Below are 13,342 nucleotides of genomic sequence, written 5' to 3'. Positions count from 1 at the left end.
ATTTAAACAAGATTTTATTGTAGATATCTAGAGGCATATTAAATAGCAGAGGCATGTTAAATAGTAATGTTTGTACTGTAGCTTTTATAAATATATACAAATAAGGTATTGGCTATTATTTTAAACAAAAACACAAGAAAGTTATCTTAAGCTATATGACCAACAAGTAAGTTAGTAATACATGCACATTCAAGTGTCTGAATCGTAATTAGATGGTGTCAGATATTTAAATCTTTTGTTCATAAATAGGACAATACCGCGGTAAACAAACGCATTGTGTCGAATATGGCATCGCGATGATTCCTTTGTAACAGGAAAACAATAACATTGATATAATAAGGATTTATTGCACGAACAAGACGTAGACAAGCGTTATTGTATGATAAGTTGAGGTAAAAAAGGTTACCACCAAGTTCAATAAATGTTTAAAACTAGTAGCAATATTTTGGTAAAAATATTTGAAAAATTACTAAAAACTTGCTATGATATCGTTTTAATATAAATTCATTGAACTTAATTGAATTATTTAGATCCTACCTAACTACTACTACTCCAATTTGTTTTGCTAGGAAAAACTAACTTGGAATGTACTAAGAATTTCTTTTCTTTTCATTTAATCATAGAAGTAGTTTATAACGAAAACGCCTAATCGCTTACGCATCGATTTAATACGTAATATCTATATGAGTGCATTTGACAAATTATTATCTATTCTAAGGTCAAACATAAAGCTATAGTAAAGTTTTAACAATAATCGTCTGTACGACACGATATTGTTTGTTTCTACAATAATATTATTGAATCAATAATGTTTTTTGTTGTTAGATATTAGATATCGTAAGAATCGCTTGAGATTTATTTTTGGATACCTACTATAGGTACTATTACAATCGTAAAGTAACTAAGCTATGAGATTAAAAACAAATTTAATTTACGAACTTGAAGTACATTGAGAATTATTTATCACACTTGATATTAGTTTGTACCGTTGTACGCATTTCAGAAAACAATAAAACCCAAAAAGTATCTTTTGTACATTTAACAGTTTGTTAACATACAATAAAAATGTATATAAAATAAGATTAAATAACATTGAAATGTCAATATTTAGTAACATTTTATAACGAACGTTTCTTATATAGGACATCCTCAGCTGAGGTTCTGGAAGTGTATACACTAGCGACTGTTTTCCTCATCTCGTGACAAACATTTGTGACGAGCGAGCATCTACCCGCGAGCGTTACACGGTTAGCCTGTTTAACGATTTATGCTCTAATTATTTCATTCAATTTCACTACAAAGCGTTCGTTTTAAATATATGACGTTCTTTTTAAAGTATTGTACTTATTCATTATTAATTTATCAAAGATTACCACATAAATTTCATTTATAGGCTTTTACTACTATACAAGTATATTTTATTTGATTTCTTAAAATAGTTAATATTAAGTAAAAGATAATGTTCAATATCATTCAAATTTCTATGCATATAAATAGCTACTTAGTAACGCGGAGATAAATAAAAACCACATTTATTACCCACTCGGTTACCGTGTTATAAAGCGCATTCAACCCAAACATCCCATTAGACCCATTAAACGAGCTAATTGCGTAAGAGGAGTTAACGAGGACGTAATTGGAATGCGTTCCAATTAATGGCCGGCATTAATGGGACGAGCTTTCAATTTGAAATTGGAACGGGGCACGTCGGTTCCCGGGTTAACGGCCGTCGGTGAAAGTCGGGGCTCGGAAATGGGTCAGGTGGTCATTTACCCCCAGGTGCCTCATGTCTCTCTAAATACTCAACGTGTCAGGAATGTTTACGGAGCGGTGGAATGGATACGTTTCGAGTGACTCACTTCGCATTCACGTTCGTGGTTTATGTGATGTGCTGTTTCATATATAGGTCGTTTGATTTACATCTACGTATATAGCGAAACTTTGACAATGTTGTCTGTACTGAGAATATTTTTATATAGCTGTAGTGTAAAGACGGTGCTCTTAGCATTTATGAGGGCGAATGTTTTTATTCCAAGATAACTTCTTAACGCATTATCAAGGACAATACAAAATAGGATAAGCTATTTTAGTAAAAAAATGTCAATTTTTTTTTGCAAATTAGCACAAAAACACTTACCCTATATTAAAATACAGAAAAATATTTCTTTCAAGAAAGATGGACTTGTCAGTATAAGTGGAAACTTGCCAAAGACATTTTATATGTGTATAATGATACATTACACAAAGTGACCAATACCATATTGCATATACACGTACGAGTATATAAGCCTACAACTACATAGTCTAAACTATTGTCTAATATTATAAGTTTAAAAGGTTTATTGAATTTGCGTACTTTCAAGAACTGCTTTTACAATTATTTTTTTCTTTAGATAGCCTATTAGATGATAAACGTTATAGGCTATAAAACCTCACAGTACGACCTTTAACGGCGGAGCAATAACAATAAACACGGGTGAAACCGATCGGGTGATCTATTTTCAATATGTAAGGGTTATGGACGTACGAGAATATTACCAAGAGCATTGTTCCTATTTAGGATACTAAATAATACTAAATATAATAATAATTATACTAAAGGATACTAAAATATAAATCAAAAAGCTCTTGCAAGAAATTTAACTAGAATAAGCCGTATGAAAAAGGGTAAAACTATCTAGCTAAAGGCGTACTTTGTCAAGGACCTGACGAAACTCAACCAGTAATATTCCTAGTTCCGAGTAGCAATTACAACGAACATATACGTGGCATACGCTTACAGTAACAGTTTTTTTTTTTTTGTTGACTTCAAAGTCACCATGTTTATTTTTACATTTCGAGTGTGTTATCAGCTTTAACGTTACGCGATGATCAAATCAACTCAGCTGTTTGTTACTCTATACTGTTGTAATCAATACGAGTTTATTTCTTTGTTTTATTGTATCTGTTGTATGTGTCAATTAAAATACCATTCAATTATTTTTAGATAAAATAAATATAAATATATTTAAGAAATGAATACGTTTGCGAGACCCGATTGTAACTAAATACAATGTGTTCCAAATTAGCCGTGATGCGTTAAGATTTAAAGATACTCTAATTTTATTTATTATTACTGACGATTTAATATTTTTTAAAATACCTATGTTCATAATTATGATAGATTCTAGGGGTTTTAAACAGCCGTCTTTATATATTTTACATATTTTTGAGATTGTACAGTTAAATCTAAGTTATGCAAAATATGTACGTTCAGTTAATAGTTGCGAAAAATAATCGAAAGGAATTCAGGGATGCGCGACATACGGTAAAAACTTCCGTTAAAATATAAATATTTTCGGCGAACACATGAATGTAAGATGTATTAAAAGTGCTCATATTTAAATGTTAATTACATTATAAAATCGCTACTTCAAAGTATGAAATGTACATAACAGTACATAAAACTAATTTGCAATTCATTTAATCAACGAATGATATCAATGAGTCGCTATGTATGTCAGTGTTTGACCGTGTTTAAGAGGCAACTAACACAATTTAAATCATAATAACGAGCTACTAAACTAATAGTCACGTACTGCTTAATAAACATATTTAGTATTTTTATGTTATTTTAAGTAATTTAATGTTTTGTTTCTCTACGTTTCACTTGCTTATTTACGTTACCAATATTATAAACGTTAGTTGATATGGATGTTTTAAGGCGATAATATCTTAACGGATCCGAATGAATCTTGGTAACGTAGGTAACTAGAGATTCAAAAATATAGGCTACAATTAATTTCGATATTCACAAGGACTTGGAACTAAAGCGGATAAAACTGTTAACGCAGCTAGTTATTTACGAACTCCACTAAAAACTTCTTGTTTGGTTAATTTTATTAAAAATTAGTTGAAACGATAACACAAAATGTAAAAACACATTATAAGTTTCGTAAATGGTATGTGACAGTCATACATTGGAATTTTAAATTAATATATATGTATATACATATACAAAAGTAGACGTAACCAGGAATATAACGGTTGTTGATGTTTATTCGACTCCTGAAAGATATCCCATGAATTAGGCAATGGTCATGTATTAAGAATACGTGTTTCTGGAATATTTCTACATATATATAATTGAACCAAAGTTCATGTTTGTTCGTAGAATACATTTACGAAAATACAAAGAACGAAGCAATAATATAATTTTGTACTACTGTTCCATCGTACAAATTAAAAAAAAATATATTAAAGATATTGGTAAACATAAATTTGAAACACCAATTTGATTCACACGGCCTGATTGTAATAAATATTTACACCGAATGAATATTTAAAAAAATAATTAATTTCTAGTTTATTACTTCGTCGACGACATATTATAGTACCGACCTGTTCAGCTTATACAAAGTGTCAAATTACTCCTAATATAAAATATAACACAATCATAATTAGTAGTGGCAGACAAAATAATAAGTAATTGTCAGCCAAAGGTCGTCCATATATTAACTTCTAACAAGTCCGAACTAAGGCTTGTAATAGACTTGCGCCTCCAGCAATTGTCTCTACCCGCCGCAACTTAAAATCGTCTGTCCATCAGAATCGCCAGCAGAAACTTTTCTTATTTTTTAGGTACCACCTTGCAACTATATTGCTTCAAGATTGATAAAACGCATATGCAAAATTTCTTGCTGTATAAAAAAGTGTACGGGTAACTTCGACTATCTCGTGTCTTAATAAGAGAACACCGATTTTCTCATTTTATACGAGCAAAGTCGCGTTATAAACACTTACTTAATAAATATGTGCATATTACTCGATGACGATAGACGTAAGCAATGCCTTATTGATAAACATTTGTCACTTTTATGAGCGCTTGATGCGGTAGTAGCGGGAATCGTTTATCTTGATTGTCAACGACTTACATGCTCGCTCGGGAAATATATATTTTTCACAAACCTACTGGATAGAAATATTAAAAACAAATAAATAATTACCTTACTTTTATAGACGTGGTTTGGCTGTATCCCATTTGGTATTGATACTATTAATAGTCATTAAAGCGTGTATTTATGAATAAATAAATAAATGACTACTATATATGTACTATTTCGATATACAATTATTAATCGTCAATTGTTATTTTTTTAATATCTATCAGAAAGAATACGAGTATCACATATTTCCTTTTTCTTATAAGGATTTTCATTGATTGTAACAAGACTAATATTTTTAACATAATTTTTTTAGTATAACGACATGTTTATACAACGACAAATACACTCAAATCATCTTAGTTTTCTTTGAATCACTATCTTAATCACAATAATAAATCTAAAACCATCGAAGAGTAATAAGAGAGAGTTGCCTAACGCATTACGAGTTGTACATGCATCGTTATATGTATACATTGTATCATTATGTATTGTCCGTCTGTTCACAGGGACTCAAGGACAGACTTTCACCGACCAAGGGAACCTCGGTGAAAGTGCTCGTGTAACATTACAATTTTTTTGTAAATCCCTTCGAGCTTGACGCTTCAAGGACAGGAAGTGTCGACATACTAATCAACTAATGCATAGCTACACTTAATTAAGCTTGCGGTTACGTTTCGATTTTCGACAATCGAACATTAATAAAAGCATATATTATAATTAGAATTAGAATTAATAAACGCTTCACACTCAACGGATCTCGCAGTAGGATTTTCTCCTGTGTTAGGGGTCCGGAAACACACACAATACATTAACACAACGCCCAGACCATGACTAATATATGGTCGATACAAATGTCTGTCGTGAGCGGGAATCGAAACCGCGACCGCCAGCGTAACAGCCAGTGCTATGACCGCTGCGCCAACGCGTAGTCGTATTACGCGTTATAATTTTTTTATAAGCCCGTAAAATAACGTTAGTATTGGCTCAACACGACCCATACAAACCAGAAACAGACGTTATATTTTATTTTACTTTAAAGAAAAATTCAGGTAAACGTATATGGTATTATATAACATCCACATTATAATTGATTGAAAACCTATTAAAATATCGATAAAAAAACGACCTTGATATATTTTTGACTATCATCTTTATTATCAATGAAGAATATTAGGATCAATCAGGAACATAAAGATTAAGATAAGCCACCCGCAGGTACAGCGATCGAATAGAAATAAAAAACAAGAGCTACGGTGATATCTTTGAGCGGACATGTGATCGCGGTACGGAGATAAATGAAACGACGAATGAAATATCGAAGGGAACGCGTCCGAGGCCGCTGTCGCTATCTGAAGTATCGAGATGATTTTCAATTTATTACGAGATGCATATCGAGGACATATTGTTGTTTAATAATATCGTTACAAGTATCCGTCTGACTGATTGGATGATGAAGCTGTATTCATTATTATCCGACTACAGAAAGATGGTTGTAGCTTACATTCATTTGCAAACATATATGGTTATTATACAATAACCTATTAAAGAACTAACACACATATAGTAAGTAAACTATAATATATAGTAAGTAAATTAGAACACACAAACTAATATAGGATCCTTTATTTTGTATCGCAGGGGAATCCATTTACCTAAATCGTAGGTCATCCTCAGCACTTGGGGGTGAAATACCGACCAAACCCCTGCGGGTGCCTTCAGCCGCTTTAATTGGAGGGTCACGGAGTAACGAAAAGGCCAGACTACTCCTCCATGGGGCTCCTAGCTTCGCGCATGTAACTACAATTTTAATTATACAAAAAAAGCAAAATAACTATACTAAAAAAAAAATATTAACTCAACAGCAACAAGACTGTCTCTGTACAATTATATGTGAAAATATTGTGGTGAAGATTCAATACCTAAAAGCCTTCTATTATTGCTTTGGGGTAAAAATGAAATCTCGTAGCATTTTTAGGATTTAAAATTCGTTATATTGGGATGATCGTAGGAAAAAAATATTAAGCTATAACATAGTAGAGGTGAAAAAATAAACGAAATAATTGTGTTTGCTCGCAAACGAAAAAAAAACCGACTTCAATTACATCGACGAGTAATACAACGTAGATCTACGAAAAAATAATCAAGTAACAACGCATTATCAAAGATTACTCAAAAAGTAGTTATCAGATCTCGATGAAATTTAAATGTGACCACGTGATAAACATCGGCTTTCGATTAAATTAAAAATAATTAAAATCGGTACACCTAATAAAAAGTTATTGCGGATTTTCAAGAAGTTCCCTCGATGTCTCTGGGATCCCATCATCAGATCCTGGTTTCCTTATCATGGTACTAAACTAGGGATATCTTCTTTCCAACAAAAAAAGAATTATCAAAATCGGTACACCCAGTAAAAAGTTATTGCGGATTTTCAAGAGTTTCCCTCGATTTCTCTAGGATCCCATTATCAGATCCTGGTTTCCTTCCCATGGTACTAAACTTGGGATATCTCCTTTCAAACAAAAAAAGAATTATCAAAATCGGTACATCCAGTAGAAAGTTATGCGGTATAATATAACGTAGGTCGACGAAAAAAGCGTCAAGTAAAAACGCATTATTAGATATAGCTCGAAAAGTAGTTGTTAGATCTCAAATAAATTTAAATGGGACCAATTGGCACACACCACCTTTCGATTAAAAGGAAATTTGTCGAAATCGCTCCAGCTAGTCAAAAGTTCTGATGTAATACATTAAAAAAAAACAGTCGAATTGAGAACCTCCTCCTTTTTTGGAAGTCGGTTAAAAAAGCAGCTCGACTAGAACACATTGACTGTGTCATGTTTCATCTATTTCATATTTGAATATTCGTTTGGAAATGTACACGTTGAAAAAGGTGAAACTAATGGACGTTATATTTTATTCACATAACGAAACTCCGAGCCCGTTACAATTTTATTTCTGTACCTACACGAAACAAAAAAATATTCAGCAGAAAATTTTACTGAAATGAAGGCAAAAATGTTTATTTTTATCACACCATACTACTGAAAGTTTTCAAACATTGAAATAAATCACACATATTAACGCCTGCCTTCATGGATTTGATTCCGGCTTGGGAAAGATATTTGTACATATATTCATTTCTGGCTTGAATGTTCCTTGTGAGCCCGATAAAGCTATTGAACCCAGTTGTTATCATAGACATTTACTCGTAGTAGAGATATTTTCAACTAACAGTGAAGCAATGTGATGGACAAAACTCGTCTGCCGTCTCCTATATGGAGGACGAGACCTTTGTTCATCAGTGGAACGTTATCAGACTAAAACAGAAATCCAATCCTCTCAACGAAATGTCGTTAAAATTAATCAGTTATTTCAAAACATAAAATTGTATTTTCGATACAACCATACTACTTAAATAAAATGGACCAGAAACTTGAGGAAATATGTATATAGCTCGTTAGCTTAAATGTTGTATCTGGGTTGAGCTTACACGTACATAAATACATATGTATTTATTTTAGTTTGCATACACGGAAGTATGGAATAACACTCTTGATAGCATTTCGGAGTCGACCTGCGCTAGTTTAGTAAATCTAATAACGACTGCGTTCATTACCATATTTTTTAAATATTTTGAGATAAAAATCGATGTATAGGTTAGAAAAAATATGTAATATGATATAAATTATGTCATTGATATTAATAAAAAAGTGAGCCGATATATGTTTACACGAATATTTTAAAATTAGTAAAACTTGATTAAGTTTTTATAACTTATAAATGAATACTTTTTTATCCGTCTACGGCCACGTACATGAAATATTAATTTACAATCTAAAAATATATTATAATTTTCTAATGTTTACGCGAAATTCATTCATTATAATGAAACAACTTTTTCGGATTTTATCGCGGTTTATTAAGTTTTTTAAATACCTGACGTTTCGGATACTTTACAGAAACCATGGTCACGGGACCACGGATACTTTACAGCAACTATGGCCAGATTCCTTAAAAAATAAAAATAAAAAAATATATATATATATATTGATGACTATTTAAAGTTTACTGTGCGGGTTGCGTGCCAACTTGTAAAAAAATTGTGTCCGGAGAATATGTGTACGCTTCAGCCTGTAATATCTCGCTGCTGGGCTTAGGCCTCTTTCCCCACATCATAAAAGGACCAGAGCTTAATCCACCACGCTGCTCCATCCAATACGGGTTGGCTGATATATTCCCTACTATGAGTAACGATCACTACCAGGTGTAAATGATAAAAATCGGGCCGACAGTTTAACGTGCTCTCCGAGGCACGGTGGGAATACCCACAAGGACTAACAACCAGATCAGAAATAATATTTACATAAACACAAATATCCACTCCGAGCGGGAATCGAACCCGAGACCGTCGGTGTTTAGACGCCGCCGACACGGCACTCGCACTACTACACCAGAGCAGTCGGAGAATATGTGTGACTTGCAATATTTTCCTAAATTTCCATATCTAAACATTGAATTATTTGTAATGTTTACAAACGTAGTTCCGAACACTTCGAAATAAAATCAAATGAGAAAGCAAAAAAAAATGTTGCCTTTAACGTGAAAGCCTATTCAGAGTAGTCAATGACAAAATCATTAGAAAGTACGAGATGTTTTTAAAGTAATCGGTTTTAGAGTTAGGAGTTAGAAAGCGTTGCTGTCGACCCCGTGGTTGGAAAATTGTGATTTTCTATTATAATCGAGACGGAATTCTATCTTCGTGTCGTATTGTTTTAGCAAACGATTATCGAAAACGAAAACAATTTCGAAAGTAACAATTATGTATATCTGTTTAAATATACAAGTAAAATAAATTTAATTGAAGCTACTTGGTGCATCTTTGAGTTTCAAAATTTTAGTTTAGTCATTTAAGTAGTTCAAAAGATCTTCCAAAATTATATGTTAAACAATATATAACATAATAATAATATATAACATAATAATGTACAACAATTAGGACAATTGAGAAACTCGAAGCTCAGATACGTCACAATTACACTTTATAATATGTACGAGTACCTACTCTCATATTTTATGTTCATATTTTTACTTGTAGTTGAACCTGTTTCCGCAGTTCATGTGGGTCTTTTCCCCGTGCCTCGGAGAGCACGTGAAGCCGTCGGTCCCGGTTGCTATCAAGTACACCTGATAGCAATCGTTACTCAGCAGCATCGTTAAGCAGCGTGGTAGATTAAGCTCTGGTCCTTCTCCTGCATGGGGAAACAGGCCTATGCCCAGCGGTATTACAGGCTGAAGTGAACCTAAGTGCAGTTTACAGCTTTAATGTTATCGTTCCCTAAATATCTCTATCTCTTTAGATTAGCAACTCATTTTGTGACTTTGATTCTACAAATATTTGCATGTCGCCGTGATCGCCTAATACAAGGCAAACAAATTGTTCATTTTCAGGCGACTCGAAGAAAAATTTGATGTAAAGATGATTTATATATACTCAGTTATTCACCGAAAGTCCACTCAAAGTAATGTTTCGAAGCACAAAGGTGCAGTTGATACATTTAAAAATTTATAGTAGGAACTGTTATCCACAAGAGCTCTTAAGATGTAAATACAATAAGCTATAGAGATGGGTCGATTAACAAATGTAAATTATTCGTGTTAGCGACGCCTCGAGCGCTCGTTACTTGTAACTAAGTCAGTCAGTTCCTTAACTTGTTAAATCATTGCATTAGCATCGCCGAGAGCCGTGTTCCTCCTCTCAAATATCTTTATATTTCATCCGTTTAGAAGTAAAATATTATTCGTAACGCGATGTCCGTCGGGTATTAATTAGATTGGATATTGCCATGATTAATTTATCGTTCGTGACTACTTATGATACGAACAAAGTAAAAAATCATACTTCTATTGAGACAATACTATTAGTATTACGCTATCTTATCAACATTATGGTTCTGATGGGTTACTGCATACGTTTGTGTATAAACCAAAAGATATACCTTAATAAAAAGTACCGGTGCAAAAAAAAACAGACTAGCAGTTCCCGAAATTAAAACCTTGAACAGATAAACAAACACTTAGTAATATGATATTACATATAAAATAATGTTACAGGACCCAGTTAATCTTCGAATTTTAGGATAAATAATATTTGTTACGCAAACAAAATTACATAAGGAGCAAGTCACATCGTAAAAAGTTCAACTACCCATCCAGCTATCTGTCTATCTATACTTACTTAACTATCTTCAGAAACTCTTGCATGTGTAAAATTATTCAAATAGATGGGGCCATTAAACAGAAATTAGTGAATACGTGATCTAGAAAAGATTTAATAAAAAAAAAATAAAAGCCGGTATAATCACACATACTCTAAACTAGACCATGTAAGATACTTACAAAACTAAGAAAAACGTAACATTAAAACAACAAAAGCAGTAAATCTTCACTAAATTACATACCTCCGGTTCTTGATGTCTTAATTAAAAGCTCATGAATTATGAATAGAAGATCATAAACCCGTGTTTCATAATCGTCTGTTACACCGAACAGCTTAAGTATGAAATTATCGTACCTTCGAAAGCCACGCATCTCTTACCTGGAACAGAGAAATTCAACATTAGTTGCCGTAATAACTTAGCTATGTATTACATACATGTACAGAAGCTTAGCTGTACATCAAAATATGAAATTTGTTTCATGTTACGTTTACACAATTTAATATTCAGAAATCAACTTTAAACTCAAAATTGTTAAGGGGTTTTACATAAATTTGTTCGTTAAGTAAAAATTAAACTTCAATATTTTCACGATGAATTATTGATGATTTATGAAAGCTCGCTTTCGAAATTGTAAATTACTATTGATTCACAATTAACGCGAAAAGAAATCAGAAATCATTTGTTTTATACGTAATCAGCCGACACTCGTTATTTCATCTGCGTTTTTTGTTATATTATATGCAGTAGAAAGAATAGCAAAATCTCTTTTTAAAAACTCAAACTGATTAAAAAAACCGTTATTTCTTAAAACTTTACTTAGCGTCAAGGATTTCGATTATTTAAACAACAGAAGTTTCTAAGAAATAGTGTTTAAAAACTTAATTAAAATTTATCAATTAGTTTTTCCGTCATGTTCAACAACGATATTTTATTATATCTTATTGATATAGATAGAAAAATATTTTTAGGTAAAAATTATTACTATTTAAAAATTGTATTTTCTTGCATACGATAAAAAATCCACTTCAATTACATCGAGAAGTAATACAACACGAAAAAATAGTCAAGTAAATACGCGTTATCAAAGATTACTCAAAAAATACTTGTCAGATCTCGATAAGCCTCTCATTTTCCATTAAATCAAAATCATCAAAATCAGTACACCTAGTGCAAATTTATGAGGTATAATACAACTAGGGTTGCCAGATTCAAGCAAGTCATTTCCGGGACAATTCGAGGATTACGATTCGGTCGGTTGAAAAATATACGAAAATTGATAATATTTTTTGTAAATCGCTAGAAAATTAGTAGTATTCGAAATCCGGGACAGTCAAATATAATCCTGGACACGGGGCAAGACACGTAATTCCAGGATAATCCCGGATTTCCCTGCCATCTGGCAACCCTAAATACAACGCTCCCTCAACTCTAAGGTTTTTGATGTAAAAGTAGTAGCAACTTAAATATCAGGTAAAGTTGTTCGTTTATTCCCCTTTTATAACATACATAAAATTAATAATACAACGTAGATCGACGAAAAAATAGTCAAGTAAATACGCATTATTAGATATAACTCAAAAAGCACTTGTCAGATCTCAAATAAATTTAAATGGGACAACATGAAACGCACCATCTTTAAGAGCCATTTCACAATTTTACGCTCTGCAAGTTTAGGTAAATTTGGTCGCATCGCGCGAGTCGTACGAGCCGCGCGATCTTTGTGCTAGTACGTATAGTGTGACAACCAAAAGACCATCGTGATCATTTTCTGATGTATAATAAAAATTATAACTATGGTATAAAATGTTTTTTACATAATTAATTTGTTAAAAATTTCAAGTATGTTATATAACAACAGTCAATAAATTTAAAATAAAATTAAAAAAATCAATTTTATGAAACAATTTTTTTTAAAATTGATTTAGTTTTTTCAGTTTACGAATGAATCTAATATTTACGATATGAATAAAAAAGCATTTAATGACATCGACACCGACAAACATATTAATTAACAAATAACAAGACAAACAGATTGAAATGCCTATTTGTATTGATAGTGTGAGAAAAGAAAATTAAATTATACATTTGTTTACAGAAATTATCATTATATTATTTTACAGTCATTTTCGTAATATGTTTATTTTATTTATATTTTATTATGAAAGTATCAAATGCGTTTTATCCGCTATAACAACA

This window comes from Melitaea cinxia, chromosome 11 (assembly GCF_905220565.1).
Source record: "Melitaea cinxia chromosome 11, ilMelCinx1.1, whole genome shotgun sequence".
Taxonomy (NCBI): Eukaryota; Metazoa; Arthropoda; class Insecta; order Lepidoptera; family Nymphalidae; genus Melitaea; species Melitaea cinxia.
Note: the sequence above shows the minus strand (reverse complement) of the source record.